At 40.9% G+C, this 27,916-nt stretch overlaps 1 protein-coding gene across 5 annotated transcripts in view; it reads right to left on the bottom strand.

Moving 5' to 3' along the window:
• GNB4 (G protein subunit beta 4) overlaps nt 1-19,994 on the bottom strand; it is a 58,254-nt gene extending 38,260 nt beyond the window's left edge. Inside the window, exons 1-2 of one of the 5 annotated variants that reach the window (XM_025878405.2) lie at nt 19,822-19,994; nt 19,179-19,221 (exon numbers count right to left, since the gene is read on the bottom strand). The gene's annotated coding sequence lies outside the window, so the exon portion shown is untranslated. Of the gene's footprint in view, nt 1-16,305; nt 16,327-19,178; nt 19,222-19,499; nt 19,640-19,821 lie in introns of those variants that run through there. The other 4 variants (XM_073896882.1, XM_025878396.2, XM_073896884.1 and 1 more) reach the window with 4 other exon arrangements.
• Between the last annotated feature and the right edge of the window lie 7,922 nt (nt 19,995-27,916).

The following is a 27,916-nucleotide window of genomic DNA, read 5'->3' as shown; positions in this document are numbered from 1 at the left end:
AAAACTTACTGGTTCTGTTACTAAGGAGAAAGAATATTTTGATTACACACTTTCTGTTGCTCTTTTCTTCCCACCTGACAATTGCTGGATTGCAACAAGGAGCACTCTAGCATAGACTAAATTATAAATGACTTCCGTACAAGCCTAGAGGTTGACTAGGGTAAAATGAAGCCACAAGATACCCCCAGGTGAAACCTAGTAAGATAAATCCTAATAAATTGTGTTTTGAAGGTCTAAAGAAGGATCTAAAAAAGTGGCCAGTCTATGGATTGACATGGTCTATGGAGTAATATGGTAATGAAAGCTCTGAATTCTTGAGAATGATATTGTTGCATGAGGTACAGTTTAGTAAGTCGCTCCCTCGAACCATAGATCTAAAGCATGCTCCAATTCAGAGGAGTGAGGGCCTCTGGGGCACGTATTGGACTAGAGCAACAAAGTTCCAACGACTTGCCCTCCTGCAGGTCCTTTACATAGGCAGTTAATAAAGAACAAAAACAGGGGAAATGGCAAAATAGTTCATAAAACTCTGTGAATTCAATGTGTGTGCGTGGGTGGAGGGAACATATGACAAGTAATGGCAGGAGAAAGAAAACGAGTAAGATAGGCACCCACCACTAAAGAAATTCTCCACTGGGGACAGCCAGGTGAACTGCTGCCTAAATTAACTCCAAATCTTCCTTCAAGTTTAAGATAATTAAGAACCCAACCTGAGAAGAGAGTAAACCAAAACATACTCTCTCACTGATCAGACTACCTGAATTAATGACCAAAAAAGGAAGCAATGATAGGCAGAAATTAAGGTTTCCATCTACACTGGTCATAGGCCTAACAGAAAATGGAGTAGGACTTCGAGGACTCAGACATAGTGAACAGCCTCAAAGCTGAAGGCAAAGAGGCGTCAATTATGCTATTTTTTTTTAAAGATTTTATTTGACAGAGAGAGAGCAAGCGAGAGAGGGAACACAAGCAGGGGGAGTGGGAGAGGGAGAGAAGCAGGCTTCCCGCGGGGCAGGGAGCCCGATGCGGGGCTCAATCCCAGGACCCTGGGACCATGACCTGAGCCGAAGGGAGACGCTTTACCATCTGAGCCACCCAGGCGCCCCCCCCCTTTTTTTAAGAGCTTCCAACATATGGGAGCAGAATTAACCTCAAGGTGTACTAAATAGCCCAATGGTCTGCTGCACTCCCCCAACACAACTGTTGACAATGATACTTACAATTATCCCTCTATACAAGAAGTCTAAGAAGAGAAAAAGTCAGCTAGAAGGGCTAGCTAGCAGCTTCAGGTGTGCAAGGACAGTGTATTCCTGAGAAGAGTTTCTCTTCTATGGGGGGGAGGGGGAACCAAGCCACAGATTGGGAAAAGGTTGTTACAAGCTAAAATTAAGATAAAGGATTAGTATCTAGAGTTTAAAAGCAATTCCTCCAAACTAATAAAGACCAATGATCTAACTGAAAAATGTGCAAGGATATGAGTCAGCAAACCACAGCAGGAAAAACTGTGGAAGCCAATATACAAATGTAAAGATATCCAACCTCAGTAATCAGAGCAATGCAAACAATTTCATACCTATCAGATTGATCAAATTGTATCTCAACCAAGAATTAACAAGGTTGGGGTGCCTGGCTGGCTCAGCTGGGGTAAAATGTGTGACTCGATCTCCAGGTCACGAGTTCAAGCCCCACACTGGGTGTAGAGATTACTTAAATTTAAAAAGGGAAAAAAAAAAGAATTGGCAAGGTTGAAGGAAAATGGTAACTCATTCTGGTAGGAAAGCTCTTGGAAAGCAACTTGGCCAATATGTAACGAAGGTGATGATACCTCTATCATAAAACTCTAGCATAAAACTGCAACTGCTTTAGTTATGCAGTCCCGACTTGAATCCACGCTGGCAAAGGAGTTCTGGGCCCTGAGAGGGGCTTCTTGATGGTGGTGGCTGCCCTAGATTTCTGCAGCCTCAGGCCTGGGCCTCTGTAAGACAAGGCCCCCTGGGGTGGTGGCAGCCTGGGGACTGGGAAGACCTCTGCTCTCAGCAGGCCTGGGTCTCGGCCTTGGCTGGCAAGGAGACATTCCTAATGAATCTAGATCATCTAAACCTTGCAACCTTCAAGGTTCTGAGTAGGTGGGAACTGCCAAAAACTTTATCTTTTTTCCTTTTATTACTTCTTCAAAGCCCCTTCCCCAGCTCCCCACGCCCCTGAAGGAGAGGAGGCACCAACCCAATCTGCAGCCCTGAGCTCTGGCCTTGGATGCATGCTATAGGCAGACAGAGGGGGCGGACAGGCACCTTCCTATGGGGATGACATGGAAAGAGGGCTCACGCTGGCCAACGTAGGAGAAAGGAAAGGGTTAGGAAGAAGTCAGGAGACCAAAGGAAAAAATAAAAACTCAACAACAAAAGAAAACAAAAACCCTACCACACACCACAACAATTTTCCATACCCCAAATGCTAGACTTGGAAGGACACCAAGAAATGGACAATTCCATTTCTGGGGGCACCTGGTTGGCTCAGTTGGTAGGACATGCCACTCTTGATCTCAGAGTCGTGAGTTCAAGTTCCACTTGGGGTGTACGGATTACTTAAAATTTTTTTTAAAGTTTATTAAAAAAAATTTTAATTCCATTTCTGGGTATATAAGCCCTAAAGGAAACTCAAGCACTCATGTGCTCGAGTTGGGTTCATATAGTACTACTTGTAAGAGCAAGAAACTAAAAACACTAATTGCCCACCAACAGGAGAATGGATAATTGTAGTGTTTTCATGTTGATTATTATATCACAATGAAAACAAATGAACTACAGGTATAGACAATGTAGATTAATATGAGCAATACCGGGGGTGGTGGAGCAAGCTCCAGAAAACACATACCACATAATACTCTTTTTATAAAATTCAAAAACAACTAAGACTATTTAGGAATGCACACATATGTAATAAAATGTTTTCGAAGGGAATGATAAAACAGTACAAGGAAGAAGCACACAAGTACAACAGCTGCAAGCAATTGTTAATTTTCGAATTCCTGAGTTGGGTATTTGCTTTACAGGTGTTTAGGTTACCAATAAGCAAATATAAATATATAAAAGTGAGTCATATGTGGATCCACAATAAATATATTTATAGTTAATCTGACTCTTGCACTAAATTAAACAAGGAGACCATTAGACAGAGGTGGTTCTAATATCTTAGCAAACTATGTAAGCAAACCCAAACCTAAGCCTGTAAAACCCAAGGACAACCAATCACAGCCAACTAGGTTTTCCAAATAAGGCAACCACACAGTTAATAGCTAATCAGGTAATTTCCTTGCTTTGCTTCCTTCTCTATGAAAATCTTGCCCCTGTGTATACCCAATCCAAATCGATTTTTGCTATAAAACAACTTAAAATGTTTAATACGGGGGCACCTGGGTGGCTCAGTCGTTAAGCGTCTGCCTTCGGCTCAGGTCATGATCCCAAGGTCCTGGGATCGAGTCCCGCATCCGGCTGAGCAGAGAGCCTGCTTCTCCCTCTCCCACTCCCCCTGCTTGTGTTCCCTCTCTCGCTGTGTCTCTGTCAAATAAATAAATAAAATCTTTAAAAAAATATATTTAATATGCCTCAGTTTATCTCTTAACATACCTGAAGTCCACTGGGAACCATAAAATAAGTAGAATGAGATAAAAATGAAGACAAAAAGAAACTGAGGCTCAGACAGGTTAAATGACTTGCCTGAGATTAGAAGCACAGTTGGGAACTGAATCCCAGCGTGTGTGTGACTCTGGAACCCAGGAGGTCTCCACCCTGCCACACTGCCTTTTTTCAAAAGGCAGCTCGTTAGACTTCTCGGCTGAATCTGACTAATGATATTCCCTCCATATTCCCTTTACTACACTACTATGGCTTTCATGACTCCAACTTCCTAGATCCTCCTTGTACTTCACTGTTGTTTCTGGGTTTGTTTGTGTTTTTTGCGTCTCCCCCCACCCCCATTCCCAGGATCCGTCTTCAGCCAGCTAGTTAAGAAACTTTCCTCCTGGGAGAAGGGAAAGATAAAGGAATAGGAGATACATATGAGCCATCTCTACATTCCATTACAAAAAACAAAACAAAACAAAACAAAACAAAACCCACAACCACCACAGGGGTGCCTGGCCGGCTCAGTTGGTGGACTGTGCGACTCTTGATCTTACGGTCATGAGTTCAAGCCCCACATTGGGTGTATAGACAGCTTAAAAATCTTAAAAAATTTTTTAATTATACAAAAAACACAACTAAGAACAAAACACACAAACAAAAAACATCAGAAGGGTACAGTGTAATTGTCAAGAAATTTCACCAATGGTGATTTTTACTCTAGGTCAAACTGGAGCTATTCATCACAATCTCTGAAGTGGTACTGAAATTGTAGATGAAAGCAATTTTAAACTAATAATTTAATAGAAATTAGTTTAATATCAGCACAGTGTTTTTCAGTTACCTTAACTTCTTAAGTTCTTTTTCAACATGAATAATTCATTTAACATAATCGAAATTACTCTATTATATAATGAAAGCATTGTAAGTTGAGAAGCAGCATATTAGTTATCTTTTTAAAAGTTCAGCTGTGCCAGTTACACATATAAAAAAACCAATGAGCCACTGTATCCACACCAATTAAAAAAATAATACAGTTGCATAATTCAGCCCTCTCTCTCCAAAGCAAGGCATTATGTAGCCTGTACAATTATAGTGCTGTTAGTGAACAGCCATTTTCATCTATATGCGACAAGGACAAGGAAATATGAATATTTCTCAGCTACTCAATAATTTTCATACTGATCATGAAAGCTCGCAAAGCATGAAAGAATATTTTAAGTTGTAAATTCAGGCATAAAACTACTTTCGCTTACTAAGTCTATTCATCAGAAAAATTCAAGTTTGTTATTATAATCCCTAATGTTGTTTCTCTTTGCAATGTGTTAATTCCTATACTTTGTAAAATTAAAAAAAAACAACTGCAAACCCATAATGAATTAGATATTTAAAGCTTTTATGATCATTCTTAGCATGGAATTTAAAAGCACACTTGCCTATCCACCCCAAGTATTCCAGATACAGATATTCCCATGGGGCTTTCACAAGAAGTTAGCTAAAAATCTAGGGCTGCAGGGGGCCGATGGATAAGACAGAAAAACAGAAGTTAGAGCTGCTGAAACTGGAGCATCGGCATTCAGCGTTTTTTTTTTTTTTATTATTATTTCTCATCCCATTGAACACTTAAATGTCCCCAAAGTAAAAATTTCTGCCTCTTGTGAACTGCAGGCAGTCTGTGTTGTCTGTGTTCCAGAAAATAAATAAGGTGCTATTCTTCAGTCTGTTTCCCTTCACCCAACTGGTATGTTGTGGCATGGTTCATTACTTTTTTTTTTAGATTTTATTTATTTATTTGACAAAGACACAGAGAGAGGGAACACGAGCAGGGGGAGTGGGAGAGGGAGTAGCAGGCTTCACTCGGGGCTTGATCCCAGGACCCTGGGATCATGACCTGAGACGAAGGCAGAACTTACCGACTGAGCCACCCAGGCACCGTGGCATGGTGCATTCTTTCACCATTTACCGAATGCCTATCATGTGCTAAGTCCTGAGGCTACACATGAATACGACAGGCCCAGCTCCCCCAGGAGTTCATAGTTCAGTAGGAAAACAGACATTTAAGTGCATACTCACATAGGTCCATAATCCCATTATCCGAAGCCCTAGCACCAGGTGTGGCTCAGATTTGGGAAGTTTTCAGATTTTATAAAGGTGTGGACCCTGGGGCATCACCCCATATAATCAAGGAGTATTTCTGTAGCAAAACATAAGCACATTCACCACTAGGTGGGGAAAAACAGACTAGCAGGTTTCAAGTTAGATCCGGCCAGGTTGTGGCATGAAATGAGTCCAAATCACATAAGGTTTTGCCACTAAGTGATATAGGAAAAAAACCTGCCATTTTCATAGCATTTTGGATCTCCAATTTGTGGATAAGAGATTATTGACCTGCAATGCCTAAGAGGAAGATAACGTGGCACAAAGTCAGGACAAGCCCAGAACTGAGGCATTAGTAGGAGTTAGCCAACCAGGAGACAGCATTCATTGAGCACTTTTGTGCCATGCACTATTCAAAACTCTCCACAGTAACTCATTTAATGGCCTCAAATCAACCTCAGAAGGGAGGGGCTGGGGTGCCTGGGTGGCTCAGCTGGTTAAGCGACTGCCTTCGGCTCAGGTCATGATCCTGGAGTCCCGGGATCAAGTCCCACATTGGGCTCCCTGCTCAGCAGGGAGTCTGCTTCTCCCTCTGACCCTCCCTCCTCTCATTCTCAAGCTCATTCTCTCTCTCAAATAAATTTTTTAAAAAGAAAAGGGGGGGCTAATATCATCCCCATCCCTATCCCACAGAGGATGAAACTACAAGTTATGGAGGTTAACTGTGCTTACCTGAGTTCATATAACCTAATAGCTTGCTGGCTCACTGGAAGTATCCTTACTGTGTGATCCCAGAAATTGCTCATCTGCTCTGACTCTCAATTCCCTCATCAGTAGAGTGGAGATACCCCATGGGATTGGTTGGGGAATTAAATATACACATTTCACAAAATGTCCTTGGAACTTTAAGTGAGGGCTAATTTGGCCCAGCAAGGGAAATATACAAAGACACTACAACCAGAAACACTACTCAGGCCATTATCTGTATCTGGATCAGTAGATATAATGCAAAATACTTTAAACAAAAAAGAAAAATATAATTATTACCAGAAAGAAACTTTTTCATGGCCTCAGCATCCCAGTTATGCTGCCCTATAACCCCTTTATTCTCTCCATAATTCCTTGAGAAGCACTGAAGATCCCTCCCTGGGAACTCTGGAGACCTCTGTTTGCAGGGAGAGGACTCTATCCCTATGCCCTATTATATACACCAGGACTCTCTAGTGAATGGGGAGGAGAGAAGAGAGATTCAAAAGGGGAAAGAGGGTAGGAGAAAATATCCAATTATGTGAAGACCTTTCTCAAACTATACCCACCTCGTGAAGACAGCAGTACCTGGCCCACCCCCACTCCAATGCCTTGACTCCTAGATTGAAGCACTGTTAATTACTGTTATACCCTTCAGGTGTGTAAGGGAAGAAGCATGGCTGATAACCACCGATTCAACTAAACAACCTCATCAGTGGTTCTCAACGTGTGGGGACCACCACCAGCAGCAGCAGCATCACTGAGGAACTTGCTAGAAACGCACACTTTTAGGCCCTTTCCCAGGTCTAAACAACAAACTCAGGGTGGAGCCCAGCGATCAGTGCTTAACATACACCCTGATTCTGGTGCCTCCTACAGTCTGAGAAACACAGGTCTAAACTCGTTTACATAGGAAACAAATCTAAAACCATTTGACTGAGGGAAGGTTCAAGAATGTGTGTTCATTTAGGGGCAGGCGCCTGGGGGGCTCAGTCGGTTAAGCATCCAACTCTTGATTTTGGCTCAGGTCATGATCTTGGGGTTGTGGGATCGGGGCTCTGTGCTCAGCACGGAGTCTGCTTGAGGGTCTCTCCCTCTGCCCCTGCCCCTCCCCCCACTCTCTCTAAAATAAATAAATGAATCTTAAAAAAAAATTCTGGGGCACCTGGTGGCTCAGCTGGTTGAGCATCTGCCTTGGGCTCAGGTCATGATCCCAGGGTCCTGGGATCGAGCCCCACATCGGGCTCCCTGCTCAGTGGGAAGCCTGCTTCTCCCTCTCCCACTCCCCCTGCTTGGGTTCCCTCTCTCACGCTCTCTCTCAAATAAAATCTTAAAAAAAGTTCCTAAAAAAACCTAAATGGCATTTATATTATCTTCCTGGTCAAACAAAACATCTAAATACTTTAAAAAAATAAAGATAGTACTTGGAATACATGATTATAGAAAAAAATCATTCCCATTTTTATCAGTTTAAATAGGGCAGAATTATTTCCCACATCTGAATTGTGAAAATTTTTTGAATTTTTTTTCTTGAAGAATGCCTTCAGAATGGGAAGAGAGGAAAAAAAAAGACTCTCCCCATATAAATTTCCTATTTCTCAAACATTCACAACTTAAAAATGTTTTTACAAAGAAATCATTAACAATTTCTTGACATATTTCAGGTGGTATCTTCCCTTTCCTCAAGGGAACAATACATCTGGCAAAAACTTGAATTTTTTTGGCAGCCAGCACCTTCTTTAAAATAATCTGTATTTGGTCTTGCTTTTATTCTTTAAGGATATAAGAATGAAATAAACTCAAGAGTTGAAAGGGTAGCTTAGGAACCAGCTATCTTCTATCAGGAAATACCCAGGACACCTGAAAAGAGAGATACTTAAGGTTTTTAATTAAAGCTTAAACGCATTAATCTTTGCTAAAGTAGTGAAGTGTGTGAGAAAATAGCTGCCAATAGTGTTTCATGTATCTCTGGAATTAAGAAAGGGACTTTAGATTCTCAACTGCCAAAAGTAGCTCTTAATACATTTTTCTTTAAAAAAAAAATCTTGTGATTTAGTTTTCTTAACAAGTCACAACATGATCAGTCCACACAGTCAGAAATCAACCAACAAGAAAACAAGCTCTTTATCCAGGTATCATAAACAGATCCATTGGGGGTGAATGCTTTGGATAAGAATTAGGGGGTCTCGGGGCACCTGGGTGGCTCAGTTGGTAAGCATCTGCCTTCGGCTCAGATCATGATCCCAGGGTCTGAGATCTAGCCCCGCATCGGGCTCCCTGCTCAGCGGGAAGCCTGCTTCTCCCTCTCCCACTCCCCCTACTTATGTTCCCTCTCTCGCTGTGTCTGTCTCTGTCAAATACATAAAAATCTTTAAAGAAAAAAAAGACTTAGGGGGTCTCTCATTGAACAGGATTTGTCATCTTGGCAGAAATCTAAACTGAGGTGGTAAATTCCACGGCCCAATAAAATGTCATGCATAAAAGTAAAAAAAATGGACAGGTATTCATGGAATTAAAAGCAAATGGATTTTGTTGTTTCATTCCAACACATTTTTACATTTGCGTGTTATAAACAGAACGTGTGTGACAACTGTAGTGTTTTAAACTATTTGCCATTTATAAAAGCTGAGCGTTTCATCATAAATTCTTTAGGTTTAATTTTTAAATTATGAATTACAAAAGTATCCTTTAAATCAAGGAAAAGAAGGGAAGACCTCTTTGAGGCAAAGGTAGTAAGAAAACCTAAAATTATAGTAATATCAGGTACTACATAAAAACCTGATGCACAGTGCATCTTTTAAATGTAGAGTGCACGTGTCTCCATTCTTTTAGTGTATCCTGCCTACAGAAGAAATGAACACTATCCCGACCTACTGTCAATCCAAATCGTCATGTGATTCATTCTTCCACTCAACAAATGTGTTTAACACCCACCCTGCACTAGGCACCCACACACACCAACCCACCCCAACCAGAAAAGTTCATCTTCTCACGAGAAACTAATAATAATTATATCAGGATGGAAGGGCTGCAATAGAGCACATATTTAAAATGTTATGTCACCAAAACCAAATGTTTCATGAGAATATGACTGAACTTACCATACTAAGGATTTCCCTTAAACTGAAACTGTTTCTAGTATGCTTATATTTTTAGCTGCACTACCTCTTAAAGCAACACGTTCTATGAATTCACTGGCAGCTATATAAAATGGCAGGGAATTTCCTTTTAGTTAGTCCTAAAACTACCTTCTCTAAGTTGAGAAGCCTCTAATTTTAGTATTTCTAAGGCTCTGTGACTCAGACATTAGGAAAATGAATTATGAGTATGTAAATTACAAATCAACCTTCTCAGACTGTATTTTCTCAGATGACTTCACTCAAGTATTATTACCTCTTGGATTTTTTTTGATAGGACCATGTATGGTTCACCTCTGTATCACTAAGTCACAGTCTTAGGTCACTTCAAAGTCACATAATTTGTTTTTTTAACCAAAAACAATACCTTAAATTTACCAGAATTGATTACATATTACTCTTGATTATATCTAAAAAATATTTAAATGAATCCCACCGCTAAAGGATGAAAATATGACAACAGTGACCATCAGAATTTCAGCCAACAAATGTTTGTAAGTGCCCATCCAATAAATGTTTGTAAGTTTATAAATGTTTATAAGGCGTCATGATCTAGCCTATTTGCTAATTTGGCTTCACAGGACAAAATGTGACATGCAATTAACATATTCACGGAAAGGCAGCTAGCTACAACTCCATGTGTTCACAGCTTTAATAAAAGTAAAATATCTTTTTTTTAAAAGTAAAATTATCTTAAAGTTACCAATAGTAACTAGAAATACAGTACATCACTTGGTGTCTTTCAGTACAGATCTCATTCTTTCTAACATAAAGCCATTAATATTGAGGCAGAAGGTAAAACTTTGGAGGTTTTACTAATTAAAAAGCAAATGCACCTATGTGATATTGGTATGAGATGAACAGATAGCCACCAATGCTACTCCAGGATCACACTTTATTTACCAAAATATCATACGATTGCTTTCTTGGGTTTAGACTAACAGCTAATAACCCACACTAGCTATCTGTGATTCCACTCCATGCTCAACTCCCTCCCCACCACTAAGGTTCTCAAAAGCCATCAATCCAAGGGGTCTTCTCTCTCCCAGGTGGCTTGAACTGTGTTTTAGCAGCACTCACCCTCACATACACCAATATTGCTCTTCAGCATTGCTGAAGAAACATACATTACACTCCTGATGCTTCACTAGCCCTTCATGATGTGTGAGACCACATCATCTCTAAAAACTTTGGGAAGATGTTTCCTCACTGAAAATTAGCACACAGCCATGCGTGAAATTTACATAGCAACATTTCTCTCCTTCTTTATACCCTAAGTCACAGAGGAGTATTTCTGTATGTGTTTTTAAGTATTTTTCCCCCAAAAGCTTCCCTAGTGGCACATAAATAATGAAATAATGAAATCCCTTGATAAGTTTTAATTCCCATAAACGTTAACATATAGGGGTGCCTGGGTGGCTCAGTCATTAAGTGTCTGCCTTTGGCTCAGGTCATGATCCCAGGGTCCTGGGATCAAGCCCAGCATCGGGCTCCCTGCTCAGCGGGAAGCCTGCTTCTCCCTCTCCCACTCCCCCTGCTTGTGTTCCCTCTCTCGCTGTGTCTCTCTCTGTCAAAGAAATAAAATCTTTAAAAACAATAAAAAAGTTAACATATAACCATGAAAACTAATATCTAAGTTAAAAAAATTTTTTTTAATAAGTAGGCTACTGCTTAATTTTTTTTTTTAAGATTTTATTTATAGGGGCGCCTGAGTGGCTCAGTCGGTTAAGCGACTGCCTTCGGCTCAGGTCATGATCCTGGAGTCCCAGGATCGACTCCCGCATCGGGGTCCCTGCTCGGCAGGGAGTCTGCTTCTCCCTCTGACCCTCCCCCCCTCTCATGCGCGCTCTGTCTCTCATTCTCTCTCTCAAATAAATAAAATCTTAAAAAAAAAAAGATTTTATTTATATATTTGACAGAGTGACAAATTTGACACAGTGAGAGAGGGAACACAAGCAGAGGGAGTGGGAGAGGGAGAAGCAGGCTTCTAGCAGAGCAGGGAGCCCAATGCGGGGCTTAATCCCAGGACCCTAGGATCATGACCTGAGCCGAAGGCAGACGCTTAACCGGCTGAGCCACCAGCCCCCCTAAGTTTAAAAAAATTTTTAAATACCAACTGCTTTGGTTTTTATATCATGTGACAAGACCACATTTTTCTTTTTTTCTTAAATGTTTGTATTTAAGTAATCTCTACACCCAACGTGGGGCTCAAACCCACGACCCCAAGATCAAGAGTCTCATATTCTTCCGACCAAGCCAACCAGATGCCCTAAAACCACATTTTTCAAAAAGTTTATTCCTACTCCCACAACAGCTTCCCCAGAGACCCATTTCATAAGTAATGCACATAATGAAGATCCCTTGTTGACAAATTTCAATTGCCTTAAATAATTAGCTGTCCTCCATTTTTCTAATAAGTACATAATTTAATTTACAGAAGTCTAGAAAATAAAAAAATGTTCAAATTATTTCCTTATAAAAACATGGTCACTATAAGCCTTGTTAACTATCCTAAATACAATGTATAATCTATGTTGCATGCCAGTTAGACAACAAAGTCTCATTCAGCTTAAGGTGTTATTACTGGGTTTTTAATTTTACATTACTAAACAGTTAAAGCCCAAATTTCACTCTTTAAACAATTCCACGGTAAGGGTGTGTAGGTGGGGAACTCATAAAAACTGAAGGGGAAAAGAAAAATGAGTCAGCCATTGCTACATGTTACCATAACAAAAATATCAAAAATCCCTCCACACAAACCCAGGGACCATCGTCCTCACCTTTGACTATTCCAAAGCAGTGTTCTCTCTCTACAGTACAGATTCTACCAATTTCTCCATAGCTAAAAATGTATTATAAGTTAGAAGATGAAGAAGAAACAGTAAGACTTCTAAAAACATAGTATTTTTGCATAAATAAGAATGAACATTTAAGGACTGTCACTCTTCAGTTGTTTATATAACAAAAAAATTACAAACATAAATCAACAGGAGAGCAAATATGGTAAATCCATACAATGAAATACTACATAACTGTTAGGATGAGAACCTCAGAGCTCTAAATACTTGCAAAGATGCCAGCACTGACACCCCCCGAGCAAATGCTCCCTTTTGGGGTTCCAACTGTAAGGTAAGCATTTTGGTGGGAGTATGCCCTTACCCAGCAAGGTATATACTAAGCTTCCTTGGTAATAACCAAACAACGCAGGAAACAACCCTGCTAAAGCCAAAACTGGGTAGGAGAAGAGGGGATATTTAAGCTATGTACTGCCTTCAATATTAAAGATGGACACTAAGAGAAACTTTAAATTTACGTTACTTTAGCAAGTCAGCAGTATGAGAGTGTTAAAATCATTTAATGTGATTGCTACTGCAAAACAAATTAAATAAGATATAACTTTGAGGGGCGCCTGGGTGGCTCAGTTGGTTAAGCGACTGCCTTCGGCTCAGGTCATGATCCTGGAGTCCGGGATCGAGTCCCACATCGGGCTCCCTGCTCAGTGGGGAGTCAGCTTCTCCCTCTGCCTCTGCCCCTCCCCCTGCTTGTGTTCTGTCTCTCTCTCTCTCAAATAAATAAATAAAATCTTTAAAAAATATTTTAAAAGAAAGAAGTATATTTAAGCAGGAATTATTTTAAATAGTCAAAACATTTTGGAGCTAGTTTTTTTTTTTTTACATTCTAAACCAGATCTCTCTTTAAATAGTGTCCTTTTTCTTGTCATTCTTTCCAATATTAATATGGTTAATTTAGAGGCTTACCAAAACTTAAAATTTTTTAATCTTTGTAATTTAAAAATTATCCAGTTTGTGGTCAAGATTTTTCCCTTTTTGTTTCTTCCTAGTGATGTACTGTACTTGTCTGGCTGCTTATCAGGATTACATCCACCAGAGGGCAGACAAAAGCAAGATGAAGCTGGGAAACAAAATTAACAACTTGTTAGCTTCCAGAGAAGCTTTAGCAGTTATCACCAAGAAACTTTACATTATACGATTCTCTGAGACAATCTTCTCCATTTGAAACAGTATTAGTTAAAATACAGCAAAAAAGCTGGAATATATTAATTCATGCATTTACTCATTCATTCAACAAATATCTGAGTTCTGACCACGTGCCAGACACATTCCAGGCTCTAGGGATTCAGCAGTAAACAAAACAAACAAAAGGCTCTGTTGTCATGGAGCTTTATTCTATATCTGTCTAGGAGACAGATAATAAAGCACATAAATAAACAACAATTTCAAGTACAGATAAGTACTATGCAGGAGAAAAAAACCTGCAAGAAGTCAGCGACAAGGAAGGCTATTTTTAAATAAATTAATCTGTAAAGCCTGAATGAAATGATCGAATCAGTCATGCCTTAAATGGGAGAAGAGCATTCCAGGAAGAATAAACAGTAAATGCAAAGGTCCTGAGGCAGAAACTAACCTGGCAAGCTGAATCAACAGAGAGGATTGTGAGGCTGGAGGGGAGTGAGCAAAGCAGAAAAGATTACAGGGGGTGGGCAGGAGACCAACCATGTAATCATGTCGGCCTCCTCACCACAGTAAAAACTTCAGATTTTATCTCATAGTAATGGGTTCTGCTGCCTGAGATTGGAAGCTGAAAGACCAGTTAGGAGCTACTGTTGCAGTCCAGGCCCCAGAAGATGGTGGTTTGACACAAGGGTAGTGGCAGCAAAAACAATAAAAAATAGCCAAATTTGAAATAATAATAATAAGTTAGAACCCATTAGAGTTGCCAGTGGGGGAATAGATGTAGGATGAGTGAAACAGGAGAATTAAAGATTATTCTTAGAATTGTTAGCCTAAGCAACTGGGTGGATGATAACACCATTTTCTGAGGAGAGTAAGAAGCTATCGCCAGTGGAGCAGGATGAAAATCAAAGTCCATGTTCCAGAAGCCAAGGGAAAATTGCTTCAGCAGGAAGGAGTTCTCCATTACCCGTGTGAAAGGTGGCCGAGAGATCTAACGTGGCAAGACCGATGTCACTGGTGACCCTGAGAAGAATGGTTTTTTCACAGCACAGGAAGGATAAAGTCACTCTGGAGTGGATTTAGAAGAGGGGAGCCAGGGAGCTGAGGAGTAGATACAGCCTACATGGAATCCTTCAGAGATTTTTTGTTGTTGTTTTTGGACACAAAGTAGCTTTATTATTTTTTGAAGTTTTATTTTTAACATTTCATTTTTTTTTAAATTTCAAACAAAGCTGAAAAAGGTAGTATGGTGAGTAAGTACTCTTAGACCTTTCACTTAGGTTCACTAATTGTTAATATTTGCCATGTTTGCTTTATCATTCTCTCTTCATATGTAATAATTATTGCTTGTCCATTTTGAGATTAAATTGAAGATATTTTGACCATTTACTTCTAATAAATCACTGTGTATCTTCTAAGAACAAGGACGTTGTCTTATATAACCACAGTACAATGACCAAATTCAGGAAACTTAATATTGATGCAATACTATTTTTTTTAAAGATTTTATTTATTTATTTGACAGAGAGAGACACAGCGAGAGAAGGAACACAAGCAGGGGGAGTGGGAGAGGGAGAAGCAGGCTTCCCGCTGAGCAGGGAGCCCAATGCGAGGCTCAATCCCAGGACCCTGGGACCATGACCTGAGCCGAAGGCAGATGCTTAACGACTGAGCCACCGAGGTGCCCTGCAATACTATTATTTAATATTCAGTACTTACTCAAATTCTGCCAATGTCCTGATGTCAGTTAGATTTTCCAATCCAAGATCCAATCTAGGATTATGCATTGTACTTTGTCAGGTCTCTTAAACTATCTTCCTTTATTTATTTTTTTTTTCGCATTCTTTCCTTTTTTTTTAAGATTTTATTTATTTGAGCAAAAGAGCGCACACACAAGAAAGAGAGAGAGCGCGCGGGTGCACAAGCAGGGGTAGAGGAGAGGGAGAAGAAGATTCCCTGCTGAGCAGGGAGGTCGACGGGACTCAATCCCAGGACCCTGGGATCACGACCTGAGCTGAAGGCAGACACTTAACTGAGTCACCCAGGCACCCCAAGAGGAACCTGTTTATCCCGCTAATAGAGATGTTAACTTTCATCACTTGATTGAGGTGGTGTCTTCCTGATTTCTGCACTGTGAAGTATTCATTTTCCCCTTGGTCATTAATCTCTGGAGAGACCACTGGAAACCGTATTAGTACCCTTTTCCCCATCCAATTTTCTCCGTTAGTGACACTCATGTGAATCAACTGACCATGATGGTGGTAAACCAGTCACTCTTCTAATTCTATTGCTCTTTCTACATTTTTACTGGCAGTCAAGTGAAAATGCTTTCTCCTTTTCCTTTATTTATTATAAACTTGTGGATTCTTATTTTATTCAATGGGTTATAATCTGTTACTATCATTATTCATTTTCAGGCTCAAATTTTCCCAGATTTGGCTGTTCAAGCTAGTTCCTATGTCCTTTTGATGTGCTACCACCATTTGGGGGAATACTTCCTACCTTGTGTTCTAGGTTCTTCTACTTTCCCTGCCCCAGCCCTAAAATCAGCCATTTAGATATGGGCACTACTTGTGCTCACTGCTACTAGGGTGTCATTGCTTCTAGACCTTTCCATCAGACAGAGCTAGGAAATATGTAACTCTAAATCCAATCCAACACCAAAGAGTGCTTCACTGCCTTCTTCCATTTCATATCTTTATTTCCCTTCTCCCACAGTGAAAACCCTACCTCAAAATATATCAATGAATTTGGGATGCCTGGGTGCCTCAGTCGGTTAAGTGTCTGGCTTCAGCTCAGGTCATGATCTCAGGGTCCTGGGATCGAGCCCCACATCAGGCTCCTTGCTCAGCAGAGAGCCTGCTTCTCCTCCCTCTGCCTGCCTCTCCCCCTGCTTGTGCTCTCTCTGTAAAATAAATAAAATCTTTTTAAAAAAATCTATGAATTTACTCATTTGCTCATTTCTATGATACATACAAAATAGTCCAAGACTTGCTATATCTCTACCACTATAAAAAACCAGTTTACTACTCAGGACTCAAGATTTTTTTTTTTTTTTTTGGCAGTCCTTTCTATCTTTAGATTAAAGGTAGATAGTCAAAGTGGTGTGTTAAAAACTTACCTGGATTTTTCTTTTCTTCAGAGAATTCACGTTATTCATTGAAATATAGTTGGTTCCTTTGTTCCTATTTGTATTAAATTTTGGAGGAGTTTTCTTTCAAACTTGTTAATTTTATTTTTGAACATATAAAACATAAACAAGTTTCCAAAACTATACAAAAAGATAAAATCACAGCAGTGCTGTTCCCTCCATTATGCCTTCTACTCAGTTCCTACCCACCACCCCCTGTAGGTAACTAATTACTTTCTGGTTATCCTCTCCTGTATTTATTTTTATTCTCTCAAAAAATTACATTTTCTAAAAAAAAAAAAAAAATGATGCTTTCTCAATGTGGAGCCAGAGACACGGGGCAGAATAATAGGTCAAGAAAAGAATTTTAAGATGGGAGACACAGGAGCGCCTGGGTGGCTCATCCCATCTGCCTTCGGCTCAGGTCAGGGTCCTGGGATCGAGCCCGAATTGTCCTCCCTGCTCAGCAGGGAGCCTGCTTCTCCCTCTCCCTCTACCTGCCATTCCTCCCTGCTTGTGTCCTCTCTCTCCCTAATAAATAAATAAAATCTTTAAAAGAAATATCTTCTGGTTTAATTTGAGGAATATCAGAGGGTTCCCATATTTCAAAAGAGACTGTCATACTGTTTATAACCTTCCAAAATAGTTGTATCTATGGCTCTAGAAAACCCACATTAAAATGGGGTTATTATTTTGGAAGGATAATCAAGTTTTCATTACCTATTAATGTCAACAGGAGAAAATCTGCCCTCACAAGAGGGAGGTCTTGAACTTTGAGTGAGCCAGACATTGAACCAGGAACAGAGAGGTGAGAGAATGGTTGACATGAGGATCTGCACAATAACACAGACGGATAGTAACAACCATGCTGGAAAAACAAATCCACATCTCTGGCATGTCTTGGAAAATTTACAAATATGCTAACGAGTAACTGAGGGTCATTCCTCATGTCCTGGCACGAAGTCAATGTGGCACAGAGGAAAGAACGTGGACTTCAGATTCAGAGAGGTCTGGCCTTGAATCCCAGTTGAGTGACTAAACAGCTACATGACCACAGGCAAGTTATTTTAGATTTCAGGGGCATAGTTTCCTTACCTGTAGAACTGGAGAATGCCTCCTTTGCCAAGTTCATGTCAGATATAAACAGAATAATGTATAGCATCACCCCTGGCCCAGAACAAATGTCTAATAATTAGTCCCTACAACAAATCCAGGTTAAACCAGTCAGCAAGGTAAAGAAACTATTAACAAAGTGTACTTTAGTAACATGCCTGAAAAACTCGAGAAATCACACCATCTCAGGCAGTACTTGGTAAGGGCAGAAAAATGTCCGATTCTTTGTTCCAATTCTCAATTTTCAAAATGTCCCAGAATCTATTTTTAAAGTGTAAAAATATGTGCCGACATACTAAAGGGCCAATGACTTAAAAGAAACAATTCTGGGGAGATGTTATCAAATGGTACAAACTTCCAGTTATAAGAGTACGCTCTGGGAATATAAGGTACAGCATGGTTACTACTGTTAACAACACTGTATTCTGTACTTGAAAGTTGCTAAACACAGCCACAGGCACACACAGGTGATGAATGTGTTAACCAATCTTACTATGGTGATCATTTTGCAATATATATGAATATAAAGTCATCACGTTGTTTACTTTAAACTTATACCATGTTATATGTCAACTGTATCTCAATAAAGCTGGAAAAAATAATACAAGAAGCAATTCTACAGGTTAACAAAGACCAATGACTCAGAATAACCCCCTAAACAATGCTTATGGCTCACAGAGATGAACCTGAATGTATTGCAAACCACGGTAACCAATTTTATAATTTAATAAATGTGTATACACAAGATAGTTAACCACGTTCAATAAAATATTTTAAAAGCTTCTATTTCAGTTTCAAATTCATCTACAAACAAAAATGCAACACGGAAAATCTTAAAATGATCTTTAGCCAAATACTGAAATATACAATAAACTTTCAGAGCCGCCAAAAGCTCCACACTAAAGAGTCTTAAAATGTACAATGGCAAAGAGACTCAAAGCATACAATTTTATGTATCCAAACCGTCCTTTTCCTCCACGACTAGAAAAGACTTCCCTTTCATCTTAAATAAGCAGTGTGTGCTCTGTGTTCTAGAAGATGTACTCAAAGGTCACAATCTCAGTTTGCAACACTAAGAAGGAACGATAATAAAGCGTTCTGATCAACAATTAAATTTCAAATGTCTTAAGAAAACTTCCCAGCAGGGTGCTAATCTACACGCCGAGCTATTCTGCCAGTGGCCGAAAGAGAAAAAGATGTATCCACATCCTCTACCAAAAGAGAAGGGGAAGGAATGGGAGAAAAGGGAAGAGACACCGAAAGAGAGACAGAGAGAGCGAGATGCAAAATAACAAAGCATCGTTTCTATAAACAAATGAAAGTCTGTTTTTAAACTTTTGGAAATTCAGTCTTCCCTTACCGTATAGCAATAAATATCAAAGTAGAAGGCAATCATTTGTGTTCTGAAGCAGAAAAAGAATGTGGAGAGAAAAGGAAAACATTTTATCATGTACAGAATTTACAAGAATTCATATTCCATTACCCCGCGCCCCAATACTGGACATATCATTTCCAAAACAAATTTAACACGAAACCACTAGTCTCATTTTTAGCACTCAGCGGAAAACTTTTATGAGCTACCCAATAACCCTTCTGGGCAGTCCCGAATAACCGCTATTTTCAGGGCAACCACGAGCTCGCGCTGAGTCGCCCGGCGAGGCCTCGGGGCGTAGGGACCGACCTGGGGGGTCTGGAGGCCGAGAGACTATAGGCCGCCCCCTCGCTTCCCAGAGCAAGCGGTCCAGCGAGCCGCCCAGGAAGTGCCCGAGGCGGCGGCCGAGGGGCTGGCCCCCGCGCGGGAGCACAGCTCGACCAAGGCGCGCCCGTCCCGTCCCTGCCGGGCAGGCTCCGCCGCCCAGAGCGCCCGAGCCGGCCAGCCCCACGCCACCACCGGGCGGGGTTCCGCGGGGGCGGCCCCGAGGCGCCCCACGCCCCCTGCGGGAAGCCCGGGATCCCCCCGGGGGGCGCTCAGACGATCCGCGGCGCGTGCGATCACCGCCTACCTGGAGGGAGCTCGAGTCCGCGTCGACCGGCCGCTGCCTGAGTCCGCGGGGAGCTCAGCAGCCCCTCGAGCGCGGAGCCGGCGTGCAGAGCACAGCGCACAGCCGAGACCAGCGCCGCTGAGATCCGCCGGCCACACCCAGTCCCGCGCCGCCCAGCAGCCAACTCCGCGGCGCGCCGGGCCCGGGGCGGGGACGTGGCTCAAGGCGCGAGGCGCGAGGCACGAGGCGCGCGGGCCCGCTGGGGCGCGCCGCGGGCACGCGCGCGCCCTGGAGCGCGCGTCGCCGGGGCGGGGGCCGGGGGGCGAAGGCAGCGGGCACAGCGCGCAGCTTCTGCTTCCTATTTTCTCTCTCGTTTCCTGCTAGAAGAAGAAAAACATTAATTCCCAGGCAGTTTCGTTTTCTTGTCCTTGTGGCGCCTGGACGCCGGAGCACACTTCTGAGTTGCGCCCAAGTGGTGTGGCCGATTTCCTTCCTGGCACCTCAGAAGCCTCAGTTTGCTCGTGGGCAGGATGGGGGGCTGACGTAGAGGACCCCAAGGTCCCGTTTAGGTTTAACAGTCTGGAATTTTATGCTTAAGAAAGTAAACTGGAGCCCAGAGTCACACTAAATTGCGTTGGAATCCCAGCTCTACCATCGCTGGGTGACCGTGTACGAGACGTCTCAGGGACTCAGCTCGGTCATGGGCAAAATAGGGATGATACCTGCCTCATAAAGGTGCTAAAATATTAAATGAGATACCGTTTGCACAGAGCCTGCCTCTAAATAAATGACCAATCCTTGGAAGTTATTGTTACTGAGGAAACGAGGCCTTTCCGATAACCCTGGCAAGTCGCTCATCACTGCATGAGTTAAACATCATATGCATCTCAACCGACTTTTTTTTTCACATTTCTCCGGGTGTTTTATGTTTAAAATGTCAGAAAATGAATGCAACTACCCAATTTGCTTCCTCTGAAGTCAGTACCGCCCGGGAGCAGTTTTCCTCTCCCCACCCCCATCTTTCTTCTGAGTTAATTCCAGTTTGACAGTCTGTTGCTATAGCATTCCTTCTCTGACGTCAAACAATTTAAAGAAACCGCCCTGGGTAACGAATACTGCCGAGGAGTTCTTTGTGGAGTTTCTGTGCTGGAGAAAGGTTTGAACAATGTGAGAGAACTTTAACACCTCCGCAGCTTTGCATTCCTTCCTCGTCGGCAGCTTCCCACTATCACCTGGAATAAATCTCTTAGTACCTTAAAAGAGATGATGCCATGCGAAGCACAGTCTCGTGGCGACTGTGCAGAAAATGTGGCCGTTTTGTATAAAAGCCAGACCATGACAAAAATGGAAACTGTTGTAGTGCTAGGATGATGAAATTATAGGTGTTTTTCCCCAAATTTTTCATTTTCCCTGATGTGGGGTGCTTTTTCCATGAAGAAGGAAGGAGAAATGTCAAATATTCTACATATCAAAGTGTCGAAAAGTTGATTGAGACTTGAATGGTTTGCATCTGTCACTGTTTTAATGATTAAATCCTGAGCTTTAGTACTGTCATTTTTAAAAGGAAGCAAAGGGAAATTATTATTTAGAGAATTCCTGTTATATACCTGGCTCTCTGCTTTCTTGTACTGTGCTTAGTTCTCATACTGACCTTACAATGTGCACTTTATCCCCATTTTACAGATAAGAAAGATATTTTCTGTCTTGTTCTTGTGCCCTGGAACTTAATAGATATTATAGGCCTTTGAGAGGTAATCGGGTTAAGTTTATTCACTGAAAAACAAGTTGCTGGTATTTAGGAAAACCTGGTGGAAATTACCGAAATATCTATTCCAGAAAAGAATGGGGGGAATATAAATCAACAGCTCCTTACTACAAAAAATCTGAGAAGATATAACAAGAATCTTACTGACCTTTGTTTGAAGATTTGAGAATAAATTACACAAAATGATGACTTCGACCTTTGTGAAAATCTGGATGGGGACAGAGAGATTACTAGAAGAATAAAATCCAAATACGAAAGCTTAATTGTTATCCAAACTAGCCCACTTCCAAGAATATTATATTTCTGTTTTGCCACATCTGCTGCATATTTTTCTGAAAAGAACACTTACTTGTTAAAGGACAAGCCTGTATTGCAAATCTGAAAGTGGAACTGATGAAAAGAATTTCATTACCAGGAATAATTTCCTCAGAGCACAGTAATGCATCTAAGTGATCCAGCAATTAGTAATATTGCAAATGATAATGTAATCCATGTCAGAAGAAAACGAGAGAGAGTGAAAGAAAGAAAGAAAGAAATGAAGAAAGAAAGAAAGAAAGAAAGAGAAAGAGAGAGAAAGGTTTGTGTTAATATTTTTGAAGCCTGCTGATTTTTGTAGACAATTGTAGTGATGTATCCTGCTTCTAATGCTTAAACCCGGTGTTCTTGTGTTTGGGTGCCATTGGCTGATACTCAGATTTCTAACTCATTAGGCTCTTGTTCTCAAATCTTACGCTATTAAAAGAGGAGGATGGGGTCCAGGCTAAAGAATCTTTGAAGATAAAACTCCTGTTTCATCCTTGTGTTCCAAGTAGTGTTTAACAGAAGACCATGCACATAGTAGATACTCAGTGAACAAATGGATTAATGAAGGAACTTGGCCACTTTGGTTTTCTCAAATAACTTTCATAGCTAACCCTACCCCCATGCCCTACTCAGAATCATAGAAAGGGAGAGAGTGATCATTATTTTTCTGGGAGTCTGCTTGTGGTTGCTTCTGCAGGGTGTTTTGTACTCCTACGATCAAGTTGGGAGAAGCTCTGCTCTTGGTCCTATGTTGAGTGAATCTGAGAATCTGGTTCTCAGGGAGCTACCCTAAAATTCACAGTGCCCTGGCTTTATAACCTCTGCTTTTAAATTATACCCTAGAAATCGTATATTTTTTTCTAAGCCTGCTTTTCTCTCAATGACAAGTGCATTATGAAGAACAGAACCGTCAAAGTATACAAGACACCATTACTGCTCTGTTGAATGTGTTGTATGCATTCCAATTCTATTGTATTCAGGATGAGGCCAAATTTTATATGTATACAATATACTTTGTAGAACTAAAGTAACAGGTTTTCTTCCAACAACAAAATAAGTTATTTTTAAAAGATTTATTTATTTATTTTAGAGTTGGGGGCAGGGAAGAAGGAAGAGAAAGAATCCCAAGCCGACTCCCTGCTGAGCATGGAGTCCCTCGTGGGGCAGGATCCCACAACCCTGAGATCGTGACCTGAGCAGAAATCAAGAATTGGATGCTCAACTGACTGAGCCACCCAGGCGCCCCACAAAATAAGTTTTAAAATATGAAATAGAAATTGTCTAAGAGCATCTACAACATATTTCCTCAAGGATGTGGAAAGTGATTCCTTAGTCAATTCTGTAAGAAGCTCATGTGTCGTTTCAGACATCCTTGATCCCAAGTGGTTATGTCTAAATACTTTCCTTTTTCTCATGCACGATGCACTTCCATATTAGATCATTTTACAGCTTATGTTTTGAGATTGCCTTTGCTGTATTCTTCTGACACTCCTGATACAAATCAGTTATAGCTCTTGCATTTTTCTACTCAGTTTCTCTAGTGGCAATTTGGGTCTATAATCTCCATGCTCATCAGTGACTTTAAGAAAGCACTGTACTTAACTAACGATGTCTGTCACAGGCATGAGAGGGGTAAGAAGCACCCGGCATATATTTATTGCCCCAGACCCTGTGGTTCAGGTCTCTGGAATCTGTTACTGGAAATGGACAGGCAGAGTGAAAAGAACACTAAACTGCACGTCAGAAGACTTGATTCGGAGTTTTGGCTCTGGTACAAAATATCTGTGTGATCTTGAGCAGATCACAACTGCACCCTGTCTCTTATTCAAATATAAAATGAGAGTGCTGGATCCGACAGGACAGGTGACTAGCACTGATGCTTTTTTTCATTCTCACCAGCAATGTATGGGAGTTCCAGATGCTCTTGAGTCCTTGCTAGCACTTGATATTGTCAGTTTTGTATTTTTAAAAATTTTGCTACTCAAATAAGTGTGTAGTGGCAGTCCTCTGCCCAGTGTACCACCTCACTGCTCAGTCATGTGTTCTTTTGCCCTAAACTCATCCCATCCCAGGAATGCTAGGAAGGTCTCATCTGTTGGTGCTAAGGAGTTAAAACATTCTATTAGCTACCTATTGCTGTGTAAAAACCCACCCCAAAACTTAGTAGATTAGAACAACAACAATCATTTACCTTGCTCATGAGTAGCCAACTTAGCCAGGACTTGGCTGACACACTCTGCTCTAGGCAGTTCACCTAGTTTGATTTTACTTTCAAGGTGGCTTTTATGTGGTTGGCAAGTTGGTGCTGGCTATTGGTTGGAAGATGAGCCAAGGCTGTGTGGACAAAGACCTCCGTTCCTCTTCACATAAGCCTTTCCATGGGCTACTTGGAAGTCTTCACGATACACTAACTGGGTTCTAAGAGTGAGTGTTTTAAGGGAACAAGGAGGAAGCACATAGCATTTTTATGACAGCCTCAGGAAGCACATACTGCTGCTTTCACCATACTCCCTTGGTGTATGCAATCTCAAATTCAAGTGGTACGGACACAGACCTCTTGATGGAGGAGTAGCAAGATAGGCTGACACATAATGTTGCAGCCATTTTTAGAAATACAGGCTGCCACAAACAAGAGTATTCGCTAACCCTGGGTTAATCTATGAGCCTCACAATCTAAGAATCTGTTTTTCCATTCCTTCCTCCCATTTACCATTCACTTTGCTTATTTATGCTAATGTGCTCTACCCAATAGATATTTCAAACAAGGGAAAATATCTTGCTTTCCTTGTTAATTTGTTTGTTTGGCTTTGCTTTCTTTTTTTAATTTTTAAAATTAACATACTGTAAAATTGACCTCTTTCTCTTTGTATATGGTTCTATGATTTTAAACACTAGTACAGATTCATGGAACCACCTCTACAATGAATATACAAAATAGTACCATCACCCCCAAAGAACTTCCTCATGCTATCCCGTTATTGTTGTTGTTGTTGTTACTAGCTCACCTCCCTCCCCTATCTCCCCTAACAATCATTGATCTGTCCTCCATCTCTATAGTTTTGTTTTTTCAAGAGTATTATGTAAGTGGAATCATACCATGTGAAAACTTTTGAGACTGACTTCTTTCATTCATCATAATGTCTTGTTCCTTCTTGTTACTGAGCAGTATTCCATGGTATGAAAATTGACGGTTTGTTTATTCATTCACCTACTCAAGGATATTCAGGATGCTTTCCAGTCTGGGGATTCATAATTCATAATTACGAATAGTTTCTATAAACACTCATGTACAGGCTTTTATATTAACATATGTTTTCATTTCTCTAGGGTAGATAACCATGAGTGGGATTGTTGGATTATATGGTAAGTAACCTTATGAGAAATTGCAAAATCATTTTCCCGAATGGATGGTTCATTTTTCATTCTCACCAGCAATGTATGGGAGTTCCAGATGCTCTTGAGTCCTTGCTAGCACTTGATATTGTCAGTTTTGTATTTTTAAAAATTTTGCCACTCAAATAAGTGTGTAGTGGTATCTCACAACAGTGCTTTCTTTTGGAGTCTTCTTCAGCATTGCATCTGCATGTTATCTCCTGCCTTTTCCTGCCCAGATCCATTCCACGCATTTCTGTCAAGTTAATTTTCCTGAAACAGCACTGATTGGATCCCTTTTTGGCTCAAAGAACGTACAGTGGTTTCCAATTATTTACTGAATTGAATATATCTTCCTTGCCCTGGCATGCAAGGCTTTACTTAATCTGGCTCCAACCTACCTCTCCAGGCCCATCTTTTACTACTTTGCTCTATTTTTCACTCCACTCAGTCCTTTTGCTCTTCAGAGACTGGTTCTTTGCTTTTTTATCTTTCTCAATGCTGTTCCCAAAACTGGCCCTTCCATTCTTCCTTCTGTATCTTTCAAGACCCAAGAATTATAAAGGGACTGTCCTGGCCCTTTTGTGCCTGGAATACCACTATGCAATGCTATGCAATCTCTCTCAGACACTCTCCCAGGCTCTTAGAGGACCCTCCTGGACAGGCGAGCAAATCCAGGACTGAGCAGGTATCCAGCTGGGGAATGGGTCTCCTTTGCTTATAGAGACCAACAACTTTCCAAGCGGTTCTATTAGACACCCCTCCCTTGGAGAGGGGAGAGAAACTGAGACAGGGGGTTAATCTCTCTTCCTGATGCTGCATTCGCCTTAGGACATTTCTTTCCCCAAACTCATCCCCCCTTTAACAGATGTCTGAACACTAGAAGGCAAAAGAGTGAATATATAGTAATGATATTATGTCTGTCTTATTTTTTTTTTAAGATTTTATTTATTTATTTGACAGAGAGAGACACAGCGAGAGAGGGAACACAAGCAGGGGGAGTGAGAGAGGGAGAAGCAGACTTCCCGCCAAGCAGGGAGCCGGATGCGGGGCTCGATCCCAGGACCCTGGGATCATGACCTGAGCTGAAGGCAGATGCTTAACGACTGAACCACCCAGGTGCCCTGATATTATGTCTTAGAAGTTCTCAGATTTTTGAAACATTTTTGAGATTTGAGTCTAATGATATGGTAATTTTTCAAGTAACTTTCCAGTAAAGCATGAAGAGTTCTGATAGCTGTCAACAATATGTCATTTCCCTTTAGCACTGGAAGCTGAGAAAGAATAATTTAATAACATTAATAATTTTCTGTTGGAAACAGTGGTTTTTGTCTGATACCAAGTCATTTTGTCTGGACTTCAGACTTTGCTTAGGAGGTAAAAAAAAAAAAAAAAAAAAGGCTACGTAAATCAATTTCTGTTCTAAACATTTTTATTTGGTGGTAGAAACATCACTAATGACAAACATTAATGAACCTGTTCTTTATTTTTTTTTTTAAAGATTTTATTTATTTATTTGAGAGAGAGAGAATGAGAGATAGAGAGCACGAGAGGGAAGAGGGTCAGAGGGAGAAGCAGACTCCCCGCTGAGCAGGGAGCCCGATGTGGGACTCGATCCTGGGACTCCAGGATCATGACCTGAGCTGAAGGCAGTCGCTTAACCAACTGAGCCACCCAGGCACCCAATGAACCTGTTCTTTAGAACAAACCTCTAAGATTAAAGGAATGACTTTGAACTTGCTCTGCTTAAAATGGAGTTATGAGTTCCAACTTCCTTAGCCATCTTCTCTAAGTAGACCAGAATATTCAAATGATGTTTCCACCAGCCCATATAAATTCTAAAGAAATCAAGTGAAATTGTTAATGATAGCAAATTCAGTTCAGGTCAAGTGTATGATGTATTCGAGTTACATTTACATACCTTCCTCCTTGTACAATTATCATGCTCATAATTACAGCATCTAGAGCATAATATATTCTTTTGTATGATCTAGAAGTTTGCAATTGCATGACTATTTTATGCCAAAATCTCGCTCCTGGAGGACTCCTATCTTATCACTATATCCATGTTAGCACAGCACCTGCACATAGTGGGGACCCATTAATGTTTGATCAATGAATGAAGGAATGAATGAGAGCTCTAAGACGAAGTCACTGGGAGCATCATCCATTCATTTGTAAGTATTTAATGAGTTCTCAGATGAAAAGCTATCTTCAGCAGGGATGTCCACTATTTCCACTGCTATTCAACATAGTACTAGAAATCCTAGCCTCAGCAATTAGACAACAAAAAGAAATAAAAGGGCACCTGGGTGGCTCAGTTGGTTGGGTGACTGCCTTCAGCTCAGGTCATGATCCCGGGGTCCTGGGATCGAGCCCCGGATCGGGCTCCCTGCTTGGCCAGAATCCTGCTTCTCCCTCTCCCACTCCCCCTGCTTGTGTTTCCTCTCTCACTTTCTCTCTCTCTTTCTCTGTCAAATAAATAAATAAATAAATAAATAAATCTTTAAAAAAAAGAAAAGAAATAAAAGACATCTGAATTGGCAAAAAAGAATTCAAACTCTCATTCTTTGGAGATGACATGATACTCTGTGTGAAAAACCCAAAAGACTCCACCCCAAAATTGCTAGAACTCATATAGGAATTCAGCAAAGTGGAAGGATATAAAATCAATGC

This window comes from Callorhinus ursinus, unplaced genomic scaffold, assembly GCF_003265705.2.
Source record: "Callorhinus ursinus isolate GAN/ISIS: 27379988/994484 unplaced genomic scaffold, GSC_fseal_2.0 scaffold1, whole genome shotgun sequence".
NCBI classification, from domain to species: Eukaryota; Metazoa; Chordata; class Mammalia; order Carnivora; family Otariidae; genus Callorhinus; species Callorhinus ursinus.
Note: the sequence above shows the minus strand (reverse complement) of the source record. Positions and strands in the feature narration are given on the sequence as shown.